The sequence below is a fragment of the Acanthochromis polyacanthus genome, chromosome 7 (genome assembly GCF_021347895.1).
Source record: "Acanthochromis polyacanthus isolate Apoly-LR-REF ecotype Palm Island chromosome 7, KAUST_Apoly_ChrSc, whole genome shotgun sequence".
NCBI classification, from domain to species: Eukaryota; Metazoa; Chordata; class Actinopteri; family Pomacentridae; genus Acanthochromis; species Acanthochromis polyacanthus.
The window spans coordinates 25,872,901-25,881,163 of record NC_067119.1 but is presented as its reverse complement, the minus strand read 5'-3'; the positions used below and the strand labels follow the sequence as shown (position 1 = coordinate 25,881,163).

The 8,263-nt window shown below is 41.6% G+C and overlaps 1 long non-coding RNA gene across 1 annotated transcript; it reads right to left on the bottom strand.

Moving 5' to 3' along the window:
• Nucleotides 1–1,818: 1,818 nt before the first annotated feature.
• On the bottom strand, nucleotides 1,819–6,733 carry LOC110953632 (uncharacterized). Its single transcript, XR_002595876.2, has 3 exons — nucleotides 6,184–6,733; nucleotides 5,248–5,745; nucleotides 1,819–4,342 (listed from the first exon to the last, which is right to left on the bottom strand). It is a non-coding gene; the product is annotated as an uncharacterized LOC110953632 (long non-coding RNA).
• Nucleotides 6,734–8,263: the final 1,530 nt, after the last annotated feature.

Below are 8,263 nucleotides of genomic sequence, written 5' to 3'. Positions count from 1 at the left end.
AACGGCCTGCCTGAAGTGACCGACTTTGACATCGTGAACTACCTCGTTTACACAGTGCATACAGTATGGATCAGATGAAGGCGTACAAATCTCTCAAGGCATACAACCATGTTTGTTTGTGGTTGGGTGAGGGATGTTGTTCATCTCAAGGCTGGTGACCTGGTTGTTATCAGTGCTAAGGTAAGCCCCAGTTTGACCTACTTTGATGTGAATGGAGACATTACTTTAAACTGAATGGGACACAACAAGTGTGAACCATTCTTGACCCCTGTCACAACTGCAAACTATATTTATCTTGCTCAATCAACCACTTGTTCTCCCAGGCCACTTCAAATTATTCATCTTGCTCGCTGACTCCTGACCACAACAATTTCAATACTCGACACCCAATATGGTGGACCAGCTAATAGCCCGGATGTGTGACATCAAGTGAAATCTATCTATTGACAGAATGCCACCCACAGCCCCGGATTATTGTTGCCATCTGCCATAAGCGCCGAGTCGCGGTGCTGCGTCACGCTGCCCGCTCCGAATGAGACGGAGCGCCCCTAGCAGACAATGTGGGAACTGCAGTTTCAGCAAACAAAGGCAGTAGGAATGTAGGTCATCATTTTTTGAATATTTTTTGATATTGCAGATGTATGCCACGGGCCGGGCCAGACCCTCTCTTGGTCCGGACCGTATGTGTGACCCCTCTGCACACAGGTTGAGAATGTGCGGAGGGGTCATACATATGGTCCGCGGACCGGTACCGGACCGCCAGGGGGTCCGGACCGGCCTGTGGCATACATCTGCTTTTTGTGTGGACACCTTAAGTTCTTCAGAAACTCTCCCTCGGTAAATCGCCTGATTTGGCTATCTCTTCTGTCACAATAAAGCTTGCTTTCACAGCAGCTTCACTTTGTGTTTTCGCTCTGGTGAAAAACGTCTGCTGAGATGTCACATTCTTTTTTTAACTCTTCTACTTTCTGTAGCTTCTGGTCTGCATGCAGGTTTTTCAGCTTTCCTGATGTTTTGTCTCAAAGTGCCATCTTGGATTAAATTCTTTAATTACAGCCACATTAGCTCCACAAATAGGACACACGGCTTTACCAGTAAGGTCAACATACAAAACATACATCCGTTTTCAGAATCAACTTTTCTTTTCGCCATTGTTAAGGGCTAGCTTTGACGTTACAATAGGGTTGCAGACGCTTGACTTAAATGACGCGGAAATGTTCCCAGCTAACCCATCATTCGGCAAGGCAGCTGTTGCGCTGCATTGTGGGATCTGTAGTTTGTGTGTTATCAGCGCTTCATATCGTTGGGCCATTAATAACAATAATAATAAATCAATGTAAAATGATCTCGCGGGCCGGATATATTTGTATTACGGGCCCCGCAGGCCTTGAGTTTGACACGTGTTCTAGACCCAAACAGCTCAGGCACACATTTCAGAATTTTGATACTAAATACAAATGGTTAGCCTCCCAAGAAAGGATGAAATCCCTGTTATCACCCTGAAACTGCTTGTTATTAAAGCCTTGTAAATGGGTTAGGCGTCGACACAAATGTTTGTGTGTGTGCTGGGGTGTGTGCTTTTAGTTGGTCACAGCTTGTAAACAGATACAGTAATCATGCTCCAGTATAATTACAGCAATCAAGAGCGGGAAGCTGTTGTCATTTATTTTATATCCCAATAGAAATATAATACCTGGTAATTTTCTGGTTGAAGGCAGAAAACAAACTCCAGGACAGCATTTTGTTATCAATTTGAATGCTTTCGTGCATTTTTAGTGTCAACCTTCAACGTAAAAGGCTCAGAAAAGAAACAACATGTTAAAAACAGGCTTTATTTCTATGTAAAAATTGTTTATAACAATGATAAAGACAACTGATAAATGAACAATTAAGTACAAAAATGGCTGCGCACATTGATTTAAATGTCCTTTACATGTATATTTGCATACAGTGTTTGTCGTATTTCACACATATCCCGAAGCTCACCAAAGATGAAAGAGCCTCTGAGGATAAACCTCTCTAAATATAACTGCACTGGTATGTAAATTATGGTTTATGAGCACAAATTCAGGTGGCCACTCAACCGGTTTGGAATTTGTTTTCATTTCCACTCCTATTCTGTACCAAGACACACACAGGCTTCTCTCACTCACACACACATTCAAGCATAACTCCTATAAATTTAACCCTGTTAGTGCATCCAATAAGTGACGCAGCTCCTCAGATTCAGGGTGCCTCACTGATTCTGCCACTGAGCCCAGAGTTAGTGATTCTAGTTAGTTTTTGTTAGCTTATTAGTTTATTAGTAGGTTAGTTTGTTAGTTTTCAGAGAGCAGTTAGAAGCTCTTCAGGTTAGTAGCTGTTAATTTAACATTCTATATTTAGATATAAGGACTTCTATTGTTCTTACTAAGACTCACCAGTGCTAAAAACAAACACACACTTCTGACACTAGAAGATGTTTTTGGATGAAAGCTTCCATTGTAGTGTCATTGAATGAACATCACTGGTACAGTAAGGCATGCTTTGATCAATTCAATGCTCATCAAAGAACACAAAGATGTTAGTAAGAGCAACAGGTGGACCTCTGCAGCCTCACCACTGTTAGTATCCACACCGTAAGGAGTTAGTATCGGAGCGTAGGTTTGCTTGGCTTCTGTCTCACTGAGCTACCTGGGGCGACAAGCCAGGCACTCACCTGCAAAGGTTGACCACACAGGACACACACAGACACAAAAAGCTGGTCTCTGAAGATGGGAATTTATCCTATGAAGTGCGATGGGTCGGATCATAATCAGTTTAGTAGAGATTCTTCTTCAGTGTGTGGTCAACCCAGTTCGACATCAGCAGCTGTTACCGCTCCTCTTTTCTTCTTGGGGTTAATAACTTTTTCCTTCCCAAAGTCCTGAAACCCTTCTTGACATGCACAAAGGAGCATTTTTCATTCACTTTCTTCTTGAATAATTGAGCTAAATTGGGCATGTCTGAAAGAAGGATTGCAGGATCATGAGAGAGGAGTATGTGCATCAGACTGCGGCATAAAGCAGAGGGTTAGTTAGTGGGTTAGAAATGCCAGCCATCAGCATTCTCATTACAGGTTAGTAATCCTCCAGCTGTTAGCAGACATTAGTACTGTTAGATATTAGTGAGATACGGTTAGTAGAATTCACACATGGGTAAAAAGCTATTTACACATAATTATTAGCATTTGCTGCAATTTACTTAAGTGTTAAATGACGGGGCTGCAGTCATCAGGGCAGCTTAATTTATGCCAGCAGGCATCATTTAGAAAACTACACACCATTAATTTCCAGCGCTATTCCTGTGATCTAAATCACAGGAATAACCGGCACTTCAATGAGGCTGTAACAAATGCTAAGAATCATTTGCAAATAATGTTTTATCCCTTATCTGGTACATCCAGAGGCTGAAAGAATGTATTAAAAGTTGGAAAGTATGAAAGAAATCACTGAAAAAGCAGCTTATAGCTTCAGCTTCAGCTTCAGGCCCATTACGAATACATTTTATCAGACTGACGTGATACACATGCACACATACTGGTACAAACACATACACAAATCGAGTACATGCAAAGAAACACATGCACTCGCACAGACACCCCCAACCCCCACCCCCCACCCCCTCACTCACACACACACACACACACACACACACACTACAGTAAAAACACACGAGTTGTGAATAGTACATTAAAAATAGTGGGCATCACACCCAGTCTTAAGAGGTTTCAAGACAAACGAAAGCATACTGTGTGAATCACACATTATTATAATGTGAGAAAACTACTCATGCTCACAGTTTTGCAGCTTTTTTTCTCATTACAGGCTTAAAATATCAGAGCTTTCCAGGTTTGGATCTGGCAGACACAAGACAGCATTGTTAAAACAGCATTTCTAGTGAAACATGTCTCCCACAGAGAGAAGCGATCAAAGCGTTAGAAGGAGTAACTAAGGTAACAGAGTGAAGAGGTCACTGCACTCAGCAGCTGAAGAAAACAAGTGTGAGAGGTGCTCTGTGGCTACAGTGTCTGTTTTTGATCAGCAACAAAAAAAGAAAGAAAAGGAGAGGGGGGTGGACATCAGTGTGACTCACAGCCAAGGAAAATATATATGTCTGAGAGGCGTAGGAACAAAACACTGCAGCAAACGATTGTTGAACACCACCTTCCTGCTAAATCTGACCACAATGACGGCGACTACAAAGCAGCGGCGGCACTTTTAAGTTTTCACTGATACACAAAAGCAGCAGAAGTCGTCTCTCGTTGGGGAAACGTGGATTCTCTTCCTCTGATGGCAGCAGTATTGGCACCATGTGTCCGTCGCTGCAACAGAAATGACATTACAGGGAATAAAGGAAAATGCAGTGCAAATACAGTGAATGATGACATGGTTTTCAGATTTTACTGAGCCCTACCTACCATCCTGTCGGTCTCTTTTACATTACATGTTGTTTAAAACATTCAGTCCCGCTCTGACAAACATGCAGATATTTCCTTTTCCAGGATTATCCTGAATAATGTTGAATAAATGAATCCGAGAAGCAGATTATGCTAATCTGATTTGGTCACAGTCTCCACTTTGAGGATGGTTTATCTCCCCTCTTAGCCATAATCCTGGAAAGGATAGTACAGTAGCATATAGCAAAAAAAATGTGGCCGTGATTAAACACATAACTAATCTCCTGTGTTCTATCTGTTCCTCATTTATCTGTACTCTCCACCAGCAAGGAAGCTTAGCACACATACACAGGGACACAATCTGTAAATGGACAATACTGAGTCCATAAAAACTGCTGTTTATATTCATCTAGACCTATATAGCGAGTGCTGAAGAAATTGAAGCAAAGTCCTGTTGTGAAGCTTGCTGTTTGAGGCGTTTATCATTATTATTATTATAAAATATTTTATACAGTTGGTCAGATAGTTTGGAGGAGACGGTTTGTAAATACCAAAAAAAGAATAGTGGTCAGTTTGCATATAGTTGTTGATTAATCTCAAAGGGTAAAAGAACAAAGAACAAAAGGTGATAGAATCAAAGGATCTGGCAAACAGCTGCAAAGAACTAAAGGTAAGAGAAGCAATGGTAACAGAATGACGGAGCGACTCTAGAAGGTGTCTGTAGCAAACAATGTGCTATTTCTTCATCACGAGTCACTGTGTCGAGCGTAAATCTGAATATGAGGCAAATAAAAGTCACAGTGGTGTAAATCTACAGAGAGATCCTGTACCAGAGAGAGAGGCGGCACGGCAGAGGGCGATGGAGCGATGCCACCAGGAGCACAATGAGGTCCTGTGAAACCCCGATCTGCTTTTTCATCGGTGTAACTGGAGAAGAACACATAACACAAAGCAGCAGAAAAGTGGGACGCAACCCAACTGTCCTCCCAAGATACCCCGAGGATTGCTTGCTCTTTCATTTTATTGTTTGTCCTCACAGTTTTTTTTTATTCAACCTGAGACAAAAGAGACTCAAATGCCCCCTTAGCTAAAAAGATTTAAGTCACTTGAGATCGACTTCACTGATATCAGTTATCAAGCTAGCTGAGAAAATGCTATTAAATTCTTCATCTGATCTGAAAATTACCCTCCCCGGTGATTGTAATAAAGATAATCCAGCCTGTACACATAACCTGTCCTGCTGTCGGCTCCCATTTGGATCCTCCCAGAGTCCTGGCTGGTGACATGGTGGATGAATCCAGTTCATGCAACACTGACCACAAGGTTACCTAAAAACCAAAACCACACTCAATGAGTTGCCAGTCTATTAGTTTTGCTTCAAATTCTTTTTGCAATGCATGGCATAGTTTGCCTGATACATACCTAGAAAATTAAAGAAATTCACAATATCTGACACAAATGAGTGCAAAAATTGCATAGTGGCTACTGTGTGCACCCTATATACTGCATGCAGCAATGTAGCAAGCAACATATTATGTGCTAACCACCAAATAACAGCATTTCTATAAACATATTAATATTCATAAACCCTGCAAGGTTGAGGGGAGACATTGTACAAGGCCCTATTTTGCATGATATTAAAGCAGACCATGTTTACCAAATCGAACAACAGATCCATGCAATTTAACAAGTCTGATTATTAAATAAAGTTGAATGGAAATGAGGAGCAAAATCATTGGAATTAAAGGGGCTTTTTGTCCTCTTACCAGTGATCTGCTGTTCCACATGCACCTGTCCTGCAGCATCGGATGCATCGCTATTTCTTCGCATTTTTCTTCTTCTTCCTCCTCCTCTTCTTCTTCTTCCTCTGCTTCTTCGTGGTGACTTCAACCATCTCAGCCTACAAATCTCCGTCGTGTGAGCGCCGTGATATCGGCCTCAGCACCGACTCGCTCTGCCGTACACGAGCCGCGTCCTGCAGCCTCCATGGCCGCCGAGCAGAGGAGGCAGATGTGGGAGTGCCAACAACAGCTGCGCACTGACGGGAGTCCGGTCCAGGCAAGACGGGATAAAGTGGAGACGGAAGCCTCGGGACAAAGACCGTGAAGTGGAGGTATTAATGAGAACAGCGACTTCTTTGACTGCGCGGATCGGAATTAATCGGCGCTCTCGGTGTCCAGCTGCTGCTACAGGTTTATGCTCTTTTGTATGCGCACCCTTCATCCACCATCTGTGTTTCCTGGGCAACCGAGGACTGCCTGCAGCCTCCACCAGCTAATGCACCGCAGCCACCCCCAATCCAGGAACATACAGTAGTGTGCTCTATTTTTTGCTTCCTGGAAGGATATTTTTTTTCCCATCTTACTTATTCCTTCTTTCCACATGCATAAATTCTTTTTTTTTTTTTTGCTGCTGCTACTTTAATTTGAACAAGTGTAGGTCCCAAATTTAAAGAACAGAGGGAGATACAGCCATTTTAAACATACAGTGGTTTATTGTTCAACTGCTCAAAGTAATTACTATGCCTGAAGGTTTGTTGTGTGTTCTTTCAACATTACTTTATGCACAAAAGAGCTGACACATGGCTCAGAGATGACTGAGGGATGAAAAATTAAGTTGGAGTGAAAACATGTAAACAGAGATTATGCTGAATAACAACAAATCAACCACTGGATACACTCTAATCTATGATGATAATGATTTGCATTAACAGCAGCGGCTTACTCATCAGCATCACGACTAGAAACTCACAGTGTTGGTCTCAAGATGTAAATCCCTGCTAGCGATGAAAAACAGAAAGCTGTAGCTTGAAAATACAAGCAAAAAGAAGCCAGTATTTCTGGAGCACAGTTCTATGACCTGATGGAACAAAATCAAGCTATATGAAAAGGATGGAAAGAGGAAAGTGGAAGGGGAAAAAAGAAAAACTCTTGAGCCAAAGCATCCCACCTCATCTGTCAATCGATGGTGGTTCTGTTTTGTTTTGTGTGGCTGCCAGTGAAGCTGACGCACTGGCATTTATTGTTGATTTCACTGCTGACAGAAGTAATGCAGATGCTCGGGTTAATGTACGCTAACATTTAGCCAAATGCATCAAAACTCATTGGACATTTCATCATTGAGTCGGACAATGATCTTAAACATATGGCCAAAGCAACCACAGAGTTTTTACTGGATGAGGAGGTGGAATATCTTCAACTGACCGAGGCGATGGTTTGATCTAAATCTGACTGAGCTGCATTCAATTTGCAAAGCAGACAGAAACCACAACAAGCAAGTTAAAGCGTCTGCTGAAGACCTAGTGGAGAATCACCAAGAGAGCTACAGAGCGTTTGGTGTTGTAGAAAGTCATGGATTGCTAAATGTTTACCACAAAACATCAAAAATTACGATTTTGTTGAATTTCATGAAACTTTGGTCACCCTGTGCTGTCTTCCCACACAGTTCTTTCTACATTGACATCTATCTATTCTAATTAAAGCAAAAATTGGGTATTGAATGTAGTCTAAACTATTTTATTTTAAAATAAATATCATATATAAATCCCAGCATAAACATCAATTGCACACACACACTGGAGGGGAAAAGTGAAAATAATAAACCAAGAACACTAAAGGTGACAGCAGCACATATCATCCACATGTGATTTATATTCTAACTGAAAAGAAGATCATGCAACCATGCTCTGAAGCATTTAAGAAGTAAAATTGTTTTGGGGATTTTTTTCTTATTTTTTTGTTTGTTTCTATGTTTTGCTTTGTTTTTACATGAGCCAAATACTGAGAACTGACCAAATGAATCAGCTGGAGGGCAGTCCCCAAATAAATGCAGCGATGTAGCATCATT